The 8,085-nt window shown below is 50.6% G+C and overlaps 1 long non-coding RNA gene across 1 annotated transcript in view; it reads left to right on the forward strand.

Moving 5' to 3' along the window:
• Positions 1 to 1,946, forward strand: part of LOC129507028 (uncharacterized) — a 73,913-nt gene extending 71,967 nt beyond the window's left edge. The window contains exon 5 of the long non-coding RNA XR_008663915.1: positions 1,680 to 1,946. This is a non-coding gene — a long non-coding RNA (uncharacterized LOC129507028). The remainder of the gene's footprint in view (positions 1 to 1,679) is intronic.
• Positions 1,947 to 8,085: the final 6,139 nt, after the last annotated feature.

An 8,085-nucleotide genomic window follows, 5' to 3' on the forward strand; every position in this document is an offset into this window, starting at 1 on the left:
TCTGGAATAAGGAAAAAGACCATTGAAATCTAAATAGAGGGATCCCTGGGTGGCGCAGCGGTTTAGCGCCTGCCTTTGGCCCAGGGCGCGATCCTGGAGACCCGGGATCGAGTCCCACGTCGGGCTCCCGGTGCATGGAGCCTGCTTCTCCCTCTGCCTGTGTCTCTGCCTCTCTCTCTCTCTCTCTGTGACTATCATAAATAAATCAAAATTAAAAAAAAAGAAATCTAAATAGATATAGAAAATTATTGAAGGTTTATGGAAAAAAATTTTGAAAAAGAAATTTTATGTATGGTCAAGTTGGCTAAAAATTTTTCTTTGCCTTTTAAGGCAATCTACTTGGAAAGTAAAGATCTTATGTGTGTATTTTTTTAAAGATTTCATTTATTTGACAGAGAGAGAGACCGGGAGCACAAGCAAGGGGAGCAGCAGGCAGAGGGAGAGGGAGAAGCAGGACCCTGGGATCATGACCTAAGCTGAAGGCAGATGGTTAATTGACTGAGTCACCCAGGCACCCAAGATTTTGTGTTTTATCAAAAATAATTTCTTATACTTCGTTATCTTTATTGTCAAGTAAATGGAATCTTCTGGAGATTAAGAAAGCTAAGTTTTGCTTACAACCACATGACCCTTTGTTCTTGCCTTTGACACCTTTTACTGTTGCTTTGCTTGAGAAGATAATTAACTATTGTTTCATAATGATCTATGATCCTGTTCGATCAAGTGTCCGAAACCTATTGGTTTTTGTTTATGAATTTCCCCAAGGCTAATTCTAAATGTAGTCTTTTTGGTCTGAAAGTAACTTTGATAAATCCCAAAGGGTCCCTGAAACTTTTCAAAAGATTTGTTCCCTTTCCTTATAAAAAGGGACGGGCTTTACTGTTTAGGATTAGTTGATATGTTAAATGACATGGGAAGCACGTCAAATGAGACGTAATGTTATGCATTGTGTTATGTCTGCATGGGTGTACATCATAAGTGTTCTAGGAATTCAAAAAAATCCCTAAAATTCTGATATGCCCTGGTATGATGTTATCAGTCATAATTCTAATTACTATCTTGAGATGTTGTGTGCCACAAATAACGAAATTTCCTTGTCAAAATCATAATGAACTCTCATCAGCTCTTTAACCATTGCTATTTTTACATCTTTTGTCATTTATGCCCAGCTATTAAGTGCTTCATCTTCAAAGACATTCATGAGAAAGACCTTGACAAGTACTCTAGGATGCAGGTTTGATAAATTTAAGATCATGACACCAAACGGAAGAATTTCTAAAGCTCTTAATAGAAAACTAGTTGCTTTAATGTTTTGCTTTCCAGACTTCAAAACCCCCTTCTCTCCTCTCCTTTAAGTTACCCATAACTTACAGCAGTTTGGTAAAATGTTCCAATTCTAGTACATGCGCTGCCAAAACGAGCATGCAGTTTGGTGAAATGTATCTTTACCACAAAGGTTGAAGCATTTATCTTTTTTTTTCCCCCTTCCTGATTTCCCCAGAATTCTGAAACTCTTATTAAATATTTTTATTTTATTTATTGATTTATTTTATTAATTCTATTTTATTTATTTTATTTATATGCATGACAATGTGCCTATTTGCATAGGTTCAGTAAGAACCTCTTTTCCTCGTAATAAAACTCTCAATGTACCTTGCCCCTGCTTCTTTGATCCACAGCTGACAAGAAGAGATTTACTCAAATACCGTAAAGGCCTAATTGCTTCTATCAAAATATCCATGCTGGTAGAGCATTCTTTTCGGAGTACTCCCAGGAGATGAAGACCTTAAACGTCACACCTTGCAACCTGGGGACTCCATCTATTGGAAAAAACATCTCTACAAAGACACTCTTCCACCCCTTTGGGAAGATCCCATCAGGTACTGTTAACTGACCCTTGTGCAGCCAGACACGAAGGAATCGACACTTGGATTCATGTGTTACATCTCAAGAACGCACCAAACCCATCCTGGACCTCCCTGCATATGTCCCGTGACCTGAAAGTAAAGATTTCCAGGAATTGGAGCAAGTGACAGCTTTTCTAGAATAACAAGACCAGACCTTTATACCCCTTTCCTCCTGTTGCTTCTCACTTTGTTTTTCACCCCCCTTTCCCTTGGAAAGGTAATGGTCTTATGCACATTTCTTGGTCTATTGCCAAAGCGTTAAGCCTCTCTGACTGTTGGATCTGTCGCCAGAGACTCCATTTTGCTTCCAAAGTCAGAGACCATTTGGTCTTACTCGTACCTAATTTCCCTTCAGTCCAAAATACCACTACAAGCCTATAGATTTTACCTACGTGGTTAGGACCAGGCGTTTCTATTTCTTGTTTCAACCTTTCCCCAGTCATAACTGCACTAACTAAACATTTCCACATTTATCAAGTGCACAACCCTGGCTCCCCTATTTTTCCTTTTTTAAATATAATCTGTCCGCCTACAACCTAAGAAAATACGATGGAATTTAGACCTTTTTGGGACACCTGGGTGGCTCAGCGGTTAAGGTCTGCCTTCGGCTCAGGGTGTAATCCTGGAGTCCCACGTCAGAAGCTTCCTACAGGTCCGCCCCCTTGAGACTTCCTGTCTGTCGCAAGCAGGATTTTCCAGGAGGCTCACATGATTCTGCATCTGGGGAGCTTTTCTCCCACCCAGGGATCTGAATAAATGCCAATGGATGCGTGATCAGAGATCTCTTCCTACATTCCAGACAGCTCGCTGACCCCACAACCAAAGCAGTAACAGCCCAACAAGGATCGCTTGACTCAACTGGTTAAAGTAATTTTGTATAATCGCACAGCCCTTGATTTACTTGCTCAACAGGGTGTTGGGCAACATTAAGTACCTGTGTGTTGCGCCTGGATAAATTCCCCCGGGAAGGAGAACCTTTATCGCATAAAATTAGAGAATAAGCATATTGGCTCCAACAAGCTCCACCTAAGGATCCGTGGTCCTTTAGGTAGCTGCTTACCTCTTTGGCTTTGGGCTCTTGGTTTTGGATTATTATTTAACTAGAGTCATTGTGCTGCTCTTTGTCTTCTTTTGTATCATCAGTTTTAAACTTCGTACCTGTCGCCTGTCAGATCTCGGCAGAAGCCATGCACCAAATAGGGTGACGCTGGCTCAGTGCTTGGAGATGACTTTTAAGGCCTACGCCCCTGAGAAGAGAGCCTGTAGGTGGAAGATGCCTGCAAGTTCTCCCTCCTTCCCGTCCGTGGTACTCAAACGTGGCCTTGATGGTTTCCAATCAGTGCACTTTCCCTCCAGAGGAGGATAGGACAACCAGGGAAGGTTGTTCCTGGCACCGGGGTGGGGGTGGGGGTGGGGGTGGGACAAACCACTAACTGCGGAGAGCCTGACTCTTGATCAGCAATGCGTTCAAGAAAAGATCTGAACCAAGAGGGGGAGGTGGGAAAGTGAGTAAAGAGAACCTCATTTCAGAGGCCGGAGGCGGCGGGGGGTGGGGGGAGGCGCTCCTCACGGCCTGCCTAACCAGCGCAAGACAAATCTTGTCTCCACGAGGGAGGACACGTCCACACGAGAATTTCATCTCCTGCTTTTATGAAGGAGCACGAGGCGGTCTCCCTGCCGCAGCTCCCCACACGCACCGCGGACGGCCAGCGGGGAACCGTCACAGCTCAGTCCTGTTGGTCTCCCTCCCCACTTCCTCCTAAAACCCACCCAAGCGGGCCTTTCCTTGGCCTCTTCAGTCTTGCCTGTCGCTTGCCATAGGTTGGGTGGCCGGATTTGCCATTCCCCTATTTCCAAATAAATGTGTTTTTTCAAGTAAGAGAGCCGGCTGTCTAAGGGCTGGCATCCGGCCGGCGGCTCCTCTGGGCGGCCTCTTAGGGCCAAGGCCTGTGCCAGGCCCCTGGTGCCCTGCCCTGTGCCGGCCGCCCCGCCTGCGGGCCCGGGGAAGTGGAGGCTTAGCTCCAGCAGCTGCCGGGCTCCAGGGTGCAGGCGGCCCAGCCGCGACAGTCACCCGGAGCAGGAGCTGCAGGCCGCCCCCCAAAGGCTCCAGGGCCTCAGCAGCCGGCTCCCCCCACCCATGGTGGATGCATGCACCTGGGGTCCCCCCGGGCACCTGCCTGGGGTTCCTACAGAGGGGCCACTTCCAGAAAGCGCCCTGAGGCAGCAGCTACAAGGGGCCACTATTGGTCCCCATTGGGTCTGGGGCTCTCTGGCCACCAGGGGTCCCAGCAATTTTTTTGAGAGAGCAGAGCACTCTGGAGAGAGGGGGCGGGAGAGGAGGGAGGATCCTTAGCAGGCTCCTCGGCCAGGGCAGGGCTCGATCTCACAACCCTGAGACCCTGAGGCCGAGACCTGAGTCACAATCAAGAGTCTGATGCTTAAGCAACCCCCAGGGTCCCCCAGGAAGGCCTTGTTACACTGTAGCCTGGCCCGCTCGCAGTGTCACGGTGGGGAGACCCGCCCGCAAGGAGGCCGATGCCTGCGCGGCTTGCACCTTCTCAGCAGGCCTGCGGGCTCTGGCCTGTCCCCGTGACCTCAGGGGCAGGCAGCATCGCGGGCCCTGGGGAGTCCACACTGTGCCCCGACACCGGGTGGGGCCCAGGTGCCTCTTGCTCAGCTGCGTCCTGCAGGGCACCGCTCTGTCCCCCAGCTCCATCCCCCAGCTCCGCCTGCAGGTGTGGGTAGGAGAGGCAGGTGCAGGGTACCCCACACGCCGGCCTGCGCCCCTGGGCCCTGCCCCGGTCCCCGCCGCCCTGACCTCAGCAGCCCGCCAGGAGCTGCAGGTGCCCACTGGTACCCTGGGGCAGCTGGGCCCCTCGGTGTGTGGAGCGCGGGCCTACCCCCCCCACCTCAGGGGTGCACCCTGGAAAACTGCTCTGTGGCAGCAGCTGAACCCGGCGCCAGTCAGTCCCTGAGGACGCAGCCCGTGGGCCGGAGCTGCAGGCGTCTGCAGCCGTGTCCCGGGTTCATTACCAGGGGGCAGGGACCCTGCCCAGGGCGCCCCGACCCTCGCGGCTTCCAGCTCTGCCATCAGGGGGTATTTGGGCAGGTTGGGCTTGCAGTCGGGCAGCCGGCAGGTGTTCCTGACGACCCTGCACCCCAGGTCCCTGCGGCACCCCGACCCCTGCGTCTCATGCACCTGCAGGTCACGCTCCGTCCCTGGGCCTTGGGCTGCAGAGTCACCCTGGATCTGGCCCGACTGGGCTCAGTGCGGAGAGCCGGCGCCCTGAAGCTTTCTAGACAGCCCTTCCGAAGGGCACCTGCCAATCCCCGTTTAGGCCAGTGGCCTGACGGGCCCCAGGTGTGGGCCAGCAGAGCTCCAGGGGTACCCTCCCCCAGGAGGCGGCCCCCAGGTCCCCAGCTCTGCCACCCGGGGGGTTGCGGGCACCTGTGGGGTGCCCAGGTGCTTCCTGTACCTGCTCTGTTGTGCTGACCTGTGGCCACGCTTGCCCTGTGCCAAGTCCCCCGCGTCCTGCGCCCCCTGAGGTGCGCCCCACTGGCCTCCCCAGGCAGGTGGCGCCGCCCCCAGTGGCCAGCAGGGCCCTGGGCCCACCCCGACCCACCTCAGCCTCCCCCATCTCTGCGCGCCCTCACACCGGCTCCTGGGGCCCTTCCGTCCCGCCTCCACGTCCATGGTTAGTCACCAAGGATCTGCCTTGCAGAACTCTGGCCACCTGCCCACCTGCAGGCCGCCCTCCTCTATGCGCAGGGCTCCAGCCCCAGGACAACCGGGATCCTGTTGGACAACCACACATCCTTCGGGAATGTTCTCCCCCTCCCACACCCTCTGGACGAAGGGCAGACTCTCCTGCATGACTGGTTGCTGCACCCTCCCTCTTTCCAACCTCCAGGGCCCCTCCCACCCTTAAGCTTTTCCATGTTCTTAAGCAAAGAGAAGCAACCGGAATAGGACACCGAGGTTTCGGCCCCACAGCTGCTCACCGTGTGCCTCAGGGGATGCGCTGCCCTCTGCGTGTGGGTGACTGACCTGCTCCCAGCTGAGGACAGGGCTTTGCCCGTGCCCACGGTCAACAATTATCAATGATCAGCTGATGGATTATTTTCATCCATTTATACTTTGTCCAATTGAAAACGAAACAAATCTGTCCTTTGATTTTACATCTCCTCCAGCTGCTGCTTCGTTCCCAAGCCCCCCCCCCCCCCCGCTCTCCTTCTAGCAAATACCTCAACATCCCTTTAGCTCCTCCTTTTCCATTCTTTCATGGGCCCAACTCAAACCACGTTTCACCCCGCCACGTACCAAATGTGTTCACGTCAAGGTCATAATAACCTGCGCTTACTGGTTAATTCTCACATCTCACCTCCCTTGACCCATCACAGCCGCGGGGACGCAGTGGCTCCTAACTGGTTTCCCTGCTTGAACCCGTGGCCTCCTATAGTCTATTCTCAACACAGAAGCCACAGTGATCTTTTTAAGACCTGAAGCGTATTATTTAATTCCTATACACAATAAATTCTGATTAGAAGCCAAAATCCATACCATGTCCTCAGAACCTCCCTGGATTGACATCTCTAGAGCTCTGGAAGCTTCTCCTGCTGCTCTCTCCTTGGCCACTCTGGCTTTCCAGTTGTTCTTTCAACAGACCTGGATGTGCTTCTCCTCGGAACATTTTTGCAGGGATTTTGCTGTGCCTGGAGGGTTCTGTTATTATCTGTTCCGTCCTTTTCTCCCTTCTTCCATATCTGCCTCTACAATGTCACCCCTCAAAGGCCGGGAAGTTGGTCTCTTCATTTCCTGCTGTAATTTCACTAAGAACTGTGCTGAACACACAGGAGGCCCTCACCCAATGTTTGTTGAATGACTGCAAGACAGTCATGCTTCATCTTGGCCCTGGGCCTTCCAGCAAATGACATTGGCCAGGAGTGCTCTTCCTTCCACCTAGAAATGTTCATTCACTTTTTTTTTTTTTTTGGTGAAAAGTCTTTTTCCTTAGGTAGCCTCTTTTCTCTATCACTCATACTGGTGATTTTACATACACGTAACCACAATAACACAGCCTTTAGCATACTTAAAAATTTTGACATCGACACAGTATTTTCTAATATGTATTTCCTATTCAAATTTCCCCAACCATTCTAGTAATGGCTTTATGTCTTTAAAAAAAAAAAAACTTAGGGGCAGGCAGCCCGGGTGGCTCAGTGGTTTAGTGCACCCTCCAGCCCAGGGTGTGATCCTGGAGACCCAGGATCGAGTCCCACCCACGTCAGGCTCCCTGCATGGAGCCTTCTTCTTCCTCTGCCTCTCTCTGTCTCTAATGAATAAATAAATAAAAATCTTAAAAAAAAAACTTAGGGGCATCTGGGTGGCTCAATGGTTGAGCATCTGCCTTTGGCTCAGGTTGTGACCCTGGGGTCTTGGGATCGAGTCCCACATCGGGCTCCCCACAGGGAAACTGCATCTCCCTCTGTGTCTCTGCCTCTCTCTGTGTGTGTCTCTCATGAATAAATAAAATCTGTAAAAAAGGGATCCCTGGGTGGCTCAGTGGTTTAGCGCCTGCCTTTGGCCCAGGGCATGATCCTGGAGTCCCGGGATTGAGTCCGGCATTGGGCTCCTGGCATGGAGCCTGCTTCTCCCTCCTCCTGTGTCTCTGTCTCTCTGTCTCTCTCTCTCTGTCTATCATAAATAAATAAATAAACCTTAAAAAAAACTTAAAAAATTTAAATCAATGATTTAATGAAGGACCACACATTACCTTGTTTTAAAAATTTGCTTAGTTTTCAATGTTTCTATTACTAATCCATGTCCATAATTTTCAAGAGAAAAGTGCCTCTCAGCAAGGTCAAATAAATGAGAAAATCTCTTAATGCCATATTTTTTTCTTCTAGATGCTATTAGAGCCTGACCACACAGCTTTCTCCTGGCGCTTCCTGTCACCACCACCCAAGAATTCTCATCAATTTTCTCCTAGGTTGGGTTCCATGAGAACCTAGATATCAGGTTCCCTCTGTCTTGATTTACTCCCTTGTTTTGGTAGAAAACATCTTCCAGTAGCTTCTTGTGGAAGGGTGCATTGGAGGTAGGTTCTTTAAGGACTTACATGTCTGAAAAGACCTATCTTCCACCTTCAAACTCTATTGAGAGTTTGGTTGGGTATAG

The sequence above is a fragment of the Nyctereutes procyonoides genome, unplaced genomic scaffold, assembly GCF_905146905.1.
Source record: "Nyctereutes procyonoides isolate TBG_1078 unplaced genomic scaffold, NYPRO_anot_genome, whole genome shotgun sequence".
In the NCBI taxonomy this organism is placed as follows: Eukaryota; Metazoa; Chordata; class Mammalia; order Carnivora; family Canidae; genus Nyctereutes; species Nyctereutes procyonoides.